This window comes from Podarcis pityusensis (genome assembly GCF_964106645.2).
Source record: "Podarcis pityusensis genome assembly, chromosome: 1".
Lineage (NCBI taxonomy): Eukaryota > Metazoa > Chordata > Lepidosauria > Squamata > Lacertidae > Podarcis > Podarcis pityusensis.
In genome coordinates this window covers 81,202,434-81,213,463 of record NC_138028.1, presented here as the reverse complement: position 1 = coordinate 81,213,463, position 11,030 = coordinate 81,202,434, and the positions used below count along the sequence as shown (strand labels likewise).

Below are 11,030 nucleotides of genomic sequence, written 5' to 3'. Positions count from 1 at the left end.
CATCTGTACTACTCCCTTTTTCTTCATATTGCCAGTCATTACATGCCCTCATTCTAAATCAAGACACCTAGTTCAATAGAGCCCCAAGCACATATATTTTTCATCATAGCATGCATCCTCTCTTGGCAGTGCGCTGGTAGAGCTGTCCAGTGGTTACCTGGTATGAGAGGGAAATGTAATTCAGAGGCATAAATAAACTGCCAGATGACCTGTAAGCTGGAAAGGTATATAAACAGGCAAGATGAACTGTTGCCACTGCAATCTCCTCCACTAGGTGTTGTTCTACGATATGGAATTGAGTTCCTCCACCTGATAGCAGACTACTTGGGGACCAGATATAATTCCTCCTTGTTCGTTTTCAGAGGTAAGTGCTGTTGCTTATGTAACCAAAATAGCACCATCCAGAGGGAGGGGGAACTGAACTGAGTGATCAGAACAAAAGCACTCCATGTGGCAACTTTTTGTTGTAGGTTCCACTTGTAATTATTGTTATTTTTCCTTCATTTGTTTTCTCAAGTCATATGAGGATATTGTTAGATATGATGATCAATTGATGAACTTGGTTGCAAGCTTTCTTCATCTTGCCAGACAGGATGGAGGATAAATATAATAAATACAGATCAATATATGAAGCTGCTGTGGGTTTTGTGATGTACAAGGCCTTGTAAAATGTAGGGTGGGTTCCCAGACTGTCTCATGCTGTGTCTACAGCATATATTGAAAGCACACTTGCAAATACATTATTTTCCTTAAAAAGAATTCAGGGCATTGTAGTTTATACTTCACAAGTTTTCAATTCCCAACAGCCCTGAAAAAACTACAGTTCCCAGAATTCTTTGAGGGGGAGAAATGTGCTCTGAATGTGTTTTAAAGTATAATGTGTACTTAGTCTTTGAGCACAAAGAAGGAGAAAACTGGCATTGCTGAAAGTGATGACAAGGATTATGTGAACCGTGTTGTGTACGATTTTGTAAGTGGAGATTTTGTAAGTGAAACAATCATGCGACAGCTGCATCATACTGTACATTGAATTCTTCACCGATCCACTAAACCTACATTCTCAACACCTCAATGTGGTTGTGGGAATTATCAATTCTTATGAGGTGAAAGGAGGACTAGGGCAGATACTGGCTATTCCTGATTTCTGATATGGGTCAGAGAGGACCAGGAAGAGAAGATTTCTGCCAAATACCCATATCAAATATACCTTATTTGAATAAGCAAACTGGTTGTACTCAGTGATGATAAATAGAGTTGGGGAGTGCTTAGTTTGACAATCCAATCTGCAAGGCAGCAAAGCCTAGGCTGTGTTCACACTTCCTTATACTGTACTGTGTGCTCACTGCCTTTCCAAACCTAGGGTTTTGATCTAAAATGTATATGTATCCTTTATTTTGTTGTTAAAATCCTACCATTTGATGCATTGTTTCTTAAACCAGCTTCACACCGACTGGATCTTAAACCAATCCTAATTTGTCCTCTGCTGTTATTGCCTACCTTTTTATGGGACCTTTTTATGATGAGAGCATGAGAGGAGCTACTGGTTGAGCCTTGTGCTGTAGCCTAGGAACCATCTAAGTGGCACTGTCTCATTGCCATCTGTGCAGCATTGGCTGTCAAATCTTTATTGCAAGAGGATTTCATGGGGCCTAGCCAGCCAGGCTTCCTTCTGGTTGCCAGGTTTTACACTGGCTCCTCCTGCCCTGCGAACATTAAGCAGATGTCCATCAACTGACACCCACGCCAGGTAAAGCGTCATTGAATATTCTTTGCATCTGAAGCTACGGTTAAAGGCACAGGAAGTAAGGTCAGAAAAAGTGGCAACTTTACTTGGAGGGGATTGTTTATTTCTTAATACATTTCTAAACCATATTTTGTCCAAGGAACTCAAGGTGGCATACACAGTTCTCTTCCCCTTGGCTTTTTCTCCTCACAACAACCCTGTGAGGTAGGTTAGGCTGGGAGATTGTGACTGGTTCAGGATCACCCAGTCAGTTTTGCAACTGAGTAGGGATTTGAACTGTGGTCTCACAGGTACTAGTCCATCATTCGAAACACTACCACATTGGCTTTTTTGACTCGTGGCCAGTAGTGGATGGGGTGAAAGGGTGCTACTGTTCACCTGACCTCCAGTAGCTTTTGTCGCTGTTTTGTCACCCTTTATCTGCCTCTTTAATTCCCTTTTCCATTGTGGCTCCTAGTCCAGTATTCACTTTATGATTCTAGTTGGGCTCCTTCTGTTATTTTAATAACATTTGCTGCCTGGGAGGAGGAGAAATAATGAGCTGTTGGGGGTGGGAAGAGAGAGAGAGCAAGAGGGAGAGAGAGAGCACTGAGTGGAACCCTGCACATCATGCCCTTGAGCACTCCTGCTACTTAGAAATACTCCACTCAAACCTGGCTGAGCAGAGCATCCAAGGAGCAGAGCGGCTCCAGGGCTTTTTTCCACCTGGGCTGTCTGGGAAATGGGGGAGGCAGCGTGATGGTTTCATGACAGGAACGCTTGAAACCTTCCCTTCCCTCCTCTCCATTCCAGTCAGGTTTGGCTTCCCAGGTGTTTGTTCAATTGTTGCTTTGCCTGAGCAGCAACACAATGAAACCTGAAGAAACGCACAGAAAAACCCAATTAAAGCCCTGTCCTTGGGAGTGTGTTTCATTCCCCTCTGACAGGAACAAAAGGGGAATAATTCTTGACACCTCCCGGAACGAGGGAGTTTAGGGAAAATGAAATATCAATCAAGGCAAAATAATAAGGCCTTTAACTAGAATCTCTTTCAGTGCTACTTGTTGCTCCTATTTCTAATTAGTAAAAAGTCTTACCTCAGGAGTGGGGAATCTTAGGCCCTCCAGTGTTGCTGAACTACAACTCTCATCACCCTAGGCCATTGGCAATGCTTGCTGGGGCTGATGGGAGTTGTAGTTCAGTCACATCTGGAGAGCCACAGGTTCCCCACACCTGCCTTACACTTTCTTTCCAAGCAGCACCTTACAGTTTTATTTTGCCTCTCTTGTCCAGCTTCCCTCTCTCTGCTTCTTCTGGGCCATTCACTTCTCACTTCCAAGTTGAGACAGAATCCTCATGAGCAGAATGCCGCAGCCTCAGTTACCCACATCTACCCTTCTCAATTTGGCCAGTGCTCAAATTACAGAGGGGGGCAGAGGGGGCTGGGGCCCATTCTCTGTTGTGAAGCCTCATTCACAACCATTTTAAAAGGCTAACGGGGAGGGGGGAGGCATGATCTGGCTAAAACTGGAAGAAATCGAGGGGTACAGGGTGTGAATGGTTTTAAGAGCTCCCCTATTCCCCCCCCCCCCCCATAATTTGAGTCCTACTTGAGATTGCCTTAGGGGCTACTGTTGTACTGTTCTTTGGAGGTTCTCTAAGGCATACAGTAACCTCTTGTCAATGAGCAGCTGGGAGAATGCTTGAATAACAGCCTTTAAGAGACCCAGCAGTTTATGAAAATGCCAATCAAAATATTTGGGGTGGGAGACCCAGCGACATGGTAGTGGGAATCATATAGGCCATTCCCACGAAACTGAAGGTGCTAGTTTATAGGAAAGACCCTGGTTTCATATGGCTGAGTCATTTAAAAATTCAGTCTCATGGGAGCTGCTCATGGAGAAGTGGCTCCCACACAGCTTCTAAAGGGCATTTCTGCTGCACAAGCTGGCAGAGGCGGAGCTAGCTGATCCGGCACCTGGAGCGGCGCACATGCTGTGCACACAGGGGCGGGCCAAGCCCCCGTGGGGGAGGCTCTGCGTGTGTCCCACGGGGGCGGTGCTGGCCACGGTGAGTCTCCTATGGGGGCTGGGCGGCAATGTCAACTCCCCTCAGGGATGACATCCAGGGCGGACCGCATCCCCCGCACCCCCTTCCTCCGCCAGTGCAGGCTGGTGCCATACTCAGCAATCTTGGGTTCTCATTTACTAAAGGTCTTGTTTCTGATATGGAGGCCCTTGATCCTTGTACACATACAAGAATTATAGCACATTACGGAACCACTGAAAGGTAGACTACAGGGAAGGAAGAGCAGCTCAGTTGATTCCCTTGACAAGTTTCCAGACTGACAGAATGCAACTAGCCTTGAAATCATAGTAATACTTGATATATTACATGACATTACAGGCAGCTGTGAAGTGGGATTTTCTGTCATTGATTACCTAGTTCTAAAGCACAAGAGGGTTTCTTATAGTTACTGTCTGGACCAGTCCATACACACAGCAGAATCAGGCCGTAGGTGGATGGGTTGTGTGTTTGAATGCTCAAATACCCCATCCAGTGAACACAGGAAAACAGCATGTCAGGGAGAAGGTTAGGCAAAAATCTTATCCCTGATGTGCTATTTTTCTACATGCAAACAGTTATTTTATAAGACAATATAGCTGCCCATCTGCTGGTCCTGAAGAGAGAACACACATACCTCGCTCTAAATTACAATCTCTATCATTTATACCCACCCATCCACACCCAAGCTTTACATCTTGGTTCTGCTTCTTGTTTAAACAGGTCTATGATGTGCTTAACTGCTATCTTCTATTGACTCGCATTGAAAACATTGAAAACATTAATGGCCGCCACTGCCTTGGCAGCAGGCACTTCATTTCTGCTGCTGCATTGCCTCGCTGTTCTTTTCTTATTATCTGACTGGCTGCTAACCTGTCTCTCTTTTCCTTAGTTGCACAGCCCTGTTTGCACACCTTTGCTCTTAGGGCAAAATGCATCATTGTCTCTCTGGGAGCAATTTTAACTAAAAATACTTATTGCTGAGATCTTGGCTTTCCTGAAGCCAGCACCTTCTGCAGCGACATTAGCAACAGAATTAAAAGGAAACTGATGTGTAGAGCCATCATTTCTGTCTAGTTCATACCCCCACATGGAAAGCTGATTCACACAACCATTTCTGGGGATTCTTGTCAGTTTGCAGGTGGGAGGAGGTTGCTTGTTTTGTCAGTCCAGATATTAATAGCGTGATGGTGCAGCAAGTACTATACTGTATTATCACCACAGTCACAGATCTGTAGTTAATGCGTACCACCACAAGCACTCTTAGGTCCAAATCACTCATGCACATACATTGCTTGATTACACACTTGTTTACTTACATGGTGGTGCACTCATATGACTTCATTATCAGAGCCGTCTTTCCCATAGGACTTAGTGGTGCATTGCACCAACGTGCTGGCCCCTCAGGGGTGCCCCAGCGAGTGGGGGAGCTGTGCGACTTTGCTGGAGGCCTCCCCTTTCACTGCATGCCAGCCAGCTACGCCCCACCAACCATAAGGCTGGCGGGCATGCAGCTTCCCTCCCAAGCTTCTGCGGGGATCGCTCTCCTCCCGAGGAGGCTTTGGAAGGGAAGCTGCGCTCTCCTCCCACGGAGGCTTGGGAGGGGCGCAACTTCACTCCCAAGCCTCTGTGAGGATCACTCTCCCGCAGCGGCATGGGGGAGAGCCCCCCCCCCCAGGATGACTTGCAGTGCGCAGCTATGGCCACCCCAACACTATCCATGGTAATTTGGGGGCGCTGAGCGGATATTTGCACCCCAGCGCTGCACTGCTAAAGACGGCCATGTTCATTATGCCCATCTTCAGTCCAGAATAACCAAAAACAACACCACCTCCCTATATATAGGCCTCCAAGAAATGGGTTTGGTTCTAATAAACATCTCGGTTCTGTTCAACTGCCTAGTTGTGGAATTACTGCAGAAAGACATCCATTTTTCTTACAAGCCCAACAGAGGACTGGAATGAGTCTGTAAAATTACATAAAAAGAAAGCCAGATTAGATTTATGTACTGGTACTCTACTGGAGCATAGTAGATCTGAATATATTCCTCTCAAGGAATACAAATTAACAAAAAGCTGGGGGAAATTTAGAAGCAGTGAGGAATTTATAAGCAGATGGCATGCAGCACTCAACAAGTGTTCCTTGGATTCAATCATTATTTATTATTGATACCTCTCGTAGACTTGGACGTGACAGTTGAGAGAAAAATACTGTCAATTGGCAGGAAAATACAAGGGATGCTGGACTTCAACAGGATCATAAATTATCAGACCTGGAAATTAAAGGAATTAAAGGAGTTTAGAAGGGAAGCAAATATCAGAAAAAATTAAAACCCCAATGAGAGAGAATATGTATATGTATTAAAAACAGTATACACTTGACATAGAGAAATCTGCCAGTTAAAAAATATTTCATTTGCTGTCTCAGGCACTCAACATTTGGATTGGACCGACTGGCATACGTCATAGATAAAAGCAACTTGAGCTGTGTACACACTCATGTTTACTCTGCATCTGGTGTGTTTCCACTGCTGGTTTGTGAACATGTCGTTAGCCTGTAGTTTCTTGAAAAATACTGCGTTTTGAGGCACACACACACGCGTAAAAAACCTAGATTCAATCTGATTTGAAAACATAAGCCAAACGAAGTGACTTGGAAACACTTGGAATGTAAGAGGAGCCTGAAGGATTTGAAATGCAGAAGAAAAAACAACAACAGCAACCTTGCTGCATGTTAAGCTGGCAATATGTACACAGTCAAAGATTGTCATAATAGTTCCCCTTTTATCTTTTAAATATATGGTTCAGCAGCCTCTCCCTACCTGCTAGTGTGCAAAAAGCAAGTAAAGTCAATGGAAATCAATGAGATTTTAAGCTACAACCTATTCAGCAGACAACATATACACATGGAGGGGGATGTTTTAAATAAGAATTGTTGTTTGTCCCACTCTGAAACACAAACCAATATCAACGCTTAGTGTTTTTTTCCAGTTTAGAAGAATCCTTATATTGAAATACCCTCTTAGAAACACTTTGATCCTACAAAGATGCTTTTTTGATCAAAGCCAGCTTTTATTCCACTAGGCCCTGTAACTCTAGCCATCCATTATTTCTGGGAATTAATTTTGAAAGATCTTCAGAAATGGGAACAAAATCCTTCTTAGGTATGAAACAATATAAGCAATTCTGAATGAGATTTCTTACAGAATCTAGCTAATTATACCAGTATAATTATTATGGGGGCTGACAAAGGCAGAGTTGTAATTATGGACAGAAAAGAATTATGTGGCAGAGGTGGAATTACAATTGTGCAATCACACAGCCTGTACCCTTTGTGTAACACCCAATAAAATACACAAATGATAATAACAATTTATTTCCAAGCCTTCAAAACATATAAACAATACAGTACTCAATAAATACAATATTCAACAAAAAAAATGCCTTGTGATTTTCACAGAAGTATCCAGTCTTGTGTCTTTTTCTTCTTATTATTCATTTAGCCATTAAAGTATAGCCCTGTAGCAATCAGAAATTTGAGTAGCTCTCAAATGAAGAAAAATGAGGCATAAGATACTATCAGTTTTGAATAAGAACTTGCCCCAAATACCACTATCATACGGGTTACTTGCTTAGATTAATAAGAATGCTTTCCTCTTGCTAAGGACATCCATTGTTCTAAAATTCTGGGCTCTTCTTTAAGTCCTTTCCACCTCAAATAAATTGCATTCCATGATTTTGGTGATCTCATCCAAAACTACAGAGTTTGTATAAAATGCATGAAAATGATCTGCTAGTTATTTTTATTGCTTATATGCAGGAGCTCCCCACAACAGGATGCACTTACCCAAATCATAGAAGAGTGTTAGCAAAACCAACCAACCATCCCTGTTAGTCCAGCTGAAGTAACTGACCACAAATGTTTTCATTTTTCAGAACAACTTAATATGGCTGGTAAAGGAATTCATGCTCCCCCGCCCCCCAGAAAACCACATTTATGTGGTAGACTTCAGGGACAAATTTGCAAATCTATTTCTATAAATTATCCTATCGACAAGATTTTTATAAAACGGCATAGGAATATGGAAGAACTGGCATTTTTATTTTTTATTTTTACCCTGGGTCAAATCTAGACATGCTAATACGACGTTTGAAATTACATCTCATGCCAAGGGAATTAATTTTCTAGATGTTTTAATAGAGAGACTATAGATAGACAAATGACTTCTGTGTATGGGAAACCCATGGATAAGAATATATTCCTGTGCTATGGCAGTCCTCTCATCCTCAGGAAATAATTTTCTACAAAAACAATTTACAGTATACGTCTCAGGAAGAACTGTTCCAAACGTATCAGATATGAATTCTGAGGGGAAGATAATAATGACTAACAACTTGCTCAGCAGGGGCTAGAAGCTGGTAAATATAGAGAGGACAGCACAAAGGAAAGCAATAAGCCTCTGTGGGGAGGGGATCACGGAGAGCGAAAGAAGGGGGTGGAATTTAATAGGTTTGTGTGTAGCCTGTGTTAATCTAGTTTTGGGGAGCATATAAATAGATACTGTCACATTTTAGGAAGCCTTCTCTTCTGTGGTAAGAGGCCCGTGAGAACCTACAGAAGAAGTAATTATGAAGGCTAGTTTAGCATATTCTGATACTTCTCTCTAAATAATAGATTGCACCGACTGACTGGAACAATTCCACCTACCCACTTGGGTGCTCTCTGAGTGGTGCTTGTGTCTATTGCCAATTACCCGACAAGTGAAATCTTTCCCCAATCCCACAGGTAGTAAAATATACCGCTTTAAGCATTGCCTCCCTCCCCGTGTAGCGAACCTGTTGTCATTTATGCCATTAGGTGCCCACATAGCTAACTATACATGGGAGGAAAGAAGCAGGCCTCTCAGGAAAAGGATCTGAGGGGAAGGGCACGGCACAGCACCCTGATGAGCAAGAAGAGCTTCGTCATCACTTAAAAGGTTTTTCTTTTTCTTTTATAGAAATGCAAAGGCACTGGATTGAACTTGGGTGCAGCGGAAATGTTAAATAAGGAGAGTTAGCCATAGCTATTCAGAAGAGAAGGCTGGGTTTCAAATGCTTCGTGCAGTTGTTCTGTTTATTTTTCTTGCTTGTGGAATACTTCCCCCCTCATTTTTAGCACTAGAAACCCCACAAAAACCTGAGTTCTTTCTTTCCGTGTGAAAGGATAGGCAACCACTAGGCCACATGCACAGTTCGGCCTAGTTCTGTCTTGCTTTTGAGGAGAAAGCGGGAGCCTTGCCTGCTTACCAAAGCGTTCACAGTAAATATAAACACATTTGTGGCATTTCTGTCCATTAGTGTTAAGTCTTTGAACTATAACATACCGGGGGGGGGGGGGGGGTTGGTTGGGGGTTGAAGAAAGGCACTCCAGAGAGCCTCAGGGTTGTTTTCCAGTCAGTCTCCTGAATAATCAGTGTCTGCCTGCCTTGCACATTTCCTTAATAAACCCACCCGTTTCTTTATTCCACTCTGCTTTCTCCATTCCCTATGAATTGCGCTCCCAGCCAATACAAGAACTGCGGAGATCTTTGTAAGAGGCACTGGCAACTGAGCGCCTAACTAACTCAGACAATCCCCTTTCTTCACACAGATTCAGCTGCTGATGGTTGCTTTCAGCTTAAAGGCTGCAATTCTGTGCACACCTGCTTCCCAACCCTATGTGCATTTTCTTAGAAGTATGTTTCTTTTTGACACGGGGACAAATAGAAGATGCCTTCACCTTGGTATGGTTCTCCTTTTGTAACATACACAGCCCAGCATGACAACAACAAGAATCCACCAACATCATACGGATCAATCTGGCTAACCTGATCCAAAAACACACACACAAAACCAAATTTCACTACAGCCAATCAAAGACAACCAGCGGCGTAGCGTGGGTTGTCAGCACCCGGGGCAAGGCAAATAATTTGCGCCCCCTAACCCGGGGCAAGGCAAGTAATTTGCGCCCCCTAATCCCTAACCTGCCGCCGCTGCCAGCTTCTTCTTGCTGCTGCCTGGTCTGGTCTGGTGTGGTTCTCTCCCGCGCTCAGCGCTGCGCTGGGCAGCCGCTGCACTGTCCCTCCCCCAGATAGTCCCTCTCTCTCTCTCTGCACCGCACGCCTGGCACCCACCCCCTCCACAGTGGGCGGCGACCCAGCGGCTCGGATCGGATTCGCACAGCCAGCACTGCAGTGAGAGAGAGTGAGTGAGCCAGGTAGGGGCAGAGAGCTGCGAGTGCGAGCGCGCCCCCCCAGATGTTGCGCCCGGTGCGGCCGGCCCCCTGCACCCCCCACGCTACACCACTGAAGACAACCAACCACACCCTAGGCCACCCCCAACCTCTCTCGCCACCAAAGAAATAAAACAAGCAAATAGTAAGAGAACCCACACAAGTGACACTGACACAAAACCCCACGCATACACTAAGTAGAAGAATAGAAGCATTGCCACCCGACTCCACCCCACTCACCATTTCCCCTCCACCGCTTTCCCCCTTTTCTTTCTAACCTAACACTGTATGTAACACTAATGTATCACAACAAATGAAATTGATCTGTAGAAAAAGCAAATTGAAAAAAGAGACAATGCACATATTTTTTGTAAACTAAGAAATATTTAATAAAAAAAAATTAAAGGCGTATGTTTCACTGAGTTAAACAGGTCTTGCTCTCCAGGAAGTGTGCATTGCTTTGCAGCTTTGTTTTTGGAAGACCTGTTATTTCAGAGGGACTTACTCCTGGGTAAACTTGCACATGATACAGCTGTAATTTATACTACCTGAGGAACTGGTTCAATTTTCCTCTCAGTCTGCAGCTCCTGTTAAATTTATTTAGTCAGTTCCAAATACTGGATTTCATAGATCCATTAATTTCCCTTCCCAGTAGCTTAGACTTTATCTGAAATGGATGCAAATGTTGACATTATAGAGAATTCAATAGCAGTCCAATAAAGGGAGAAAACATGGCGCTAGTGCAAAGGCTAAGGTTTTCTAAGGCAGTATAGTAAAACAAAAGAACTTCAGCTGATCGCTTGGATAACACAGCTAAGTAGAACATCTGGCGTGGGTTCTTTCAAACCCAAGGACTGAAACCACCATTACACTGTCTTTGTTCAGGCATTTGGTGAACCTATGAATGGTGGTGATTGACGAGGAAGGAGATACTGGGGTTGTGATGGATAGGTGGTTGAAAATGTTGACCCAGTGCACGGCTGAAGTGAAA

At 43.9% G+C, this 11,030-nt stretch overlaps 1 long non-coding RNA gene across 1 annotated transcript; it reads right to left on the bottom strand.

Annotated features, from left to right (window-relative positions):
• Positions 1-1,825: 1,825 nt before the first annotated feature.
• On the bottom strand, positions 1,826-10,085 carry LOC308486140. Its single transcript, XR_013990962.1, has 3 exons — positions 9,792-10,085; positions 5,960-6,059; positions 1,826-2,262 (listed from the first exon to the last, which is right to left on the bottom strand). It is a non-coding gene; the product is annotated as an uncharacterized lncRNA (long non-coding RNA).
• Between the last annotated feature and the right edge of the window lie 945 nt (positions 10,086-11,030).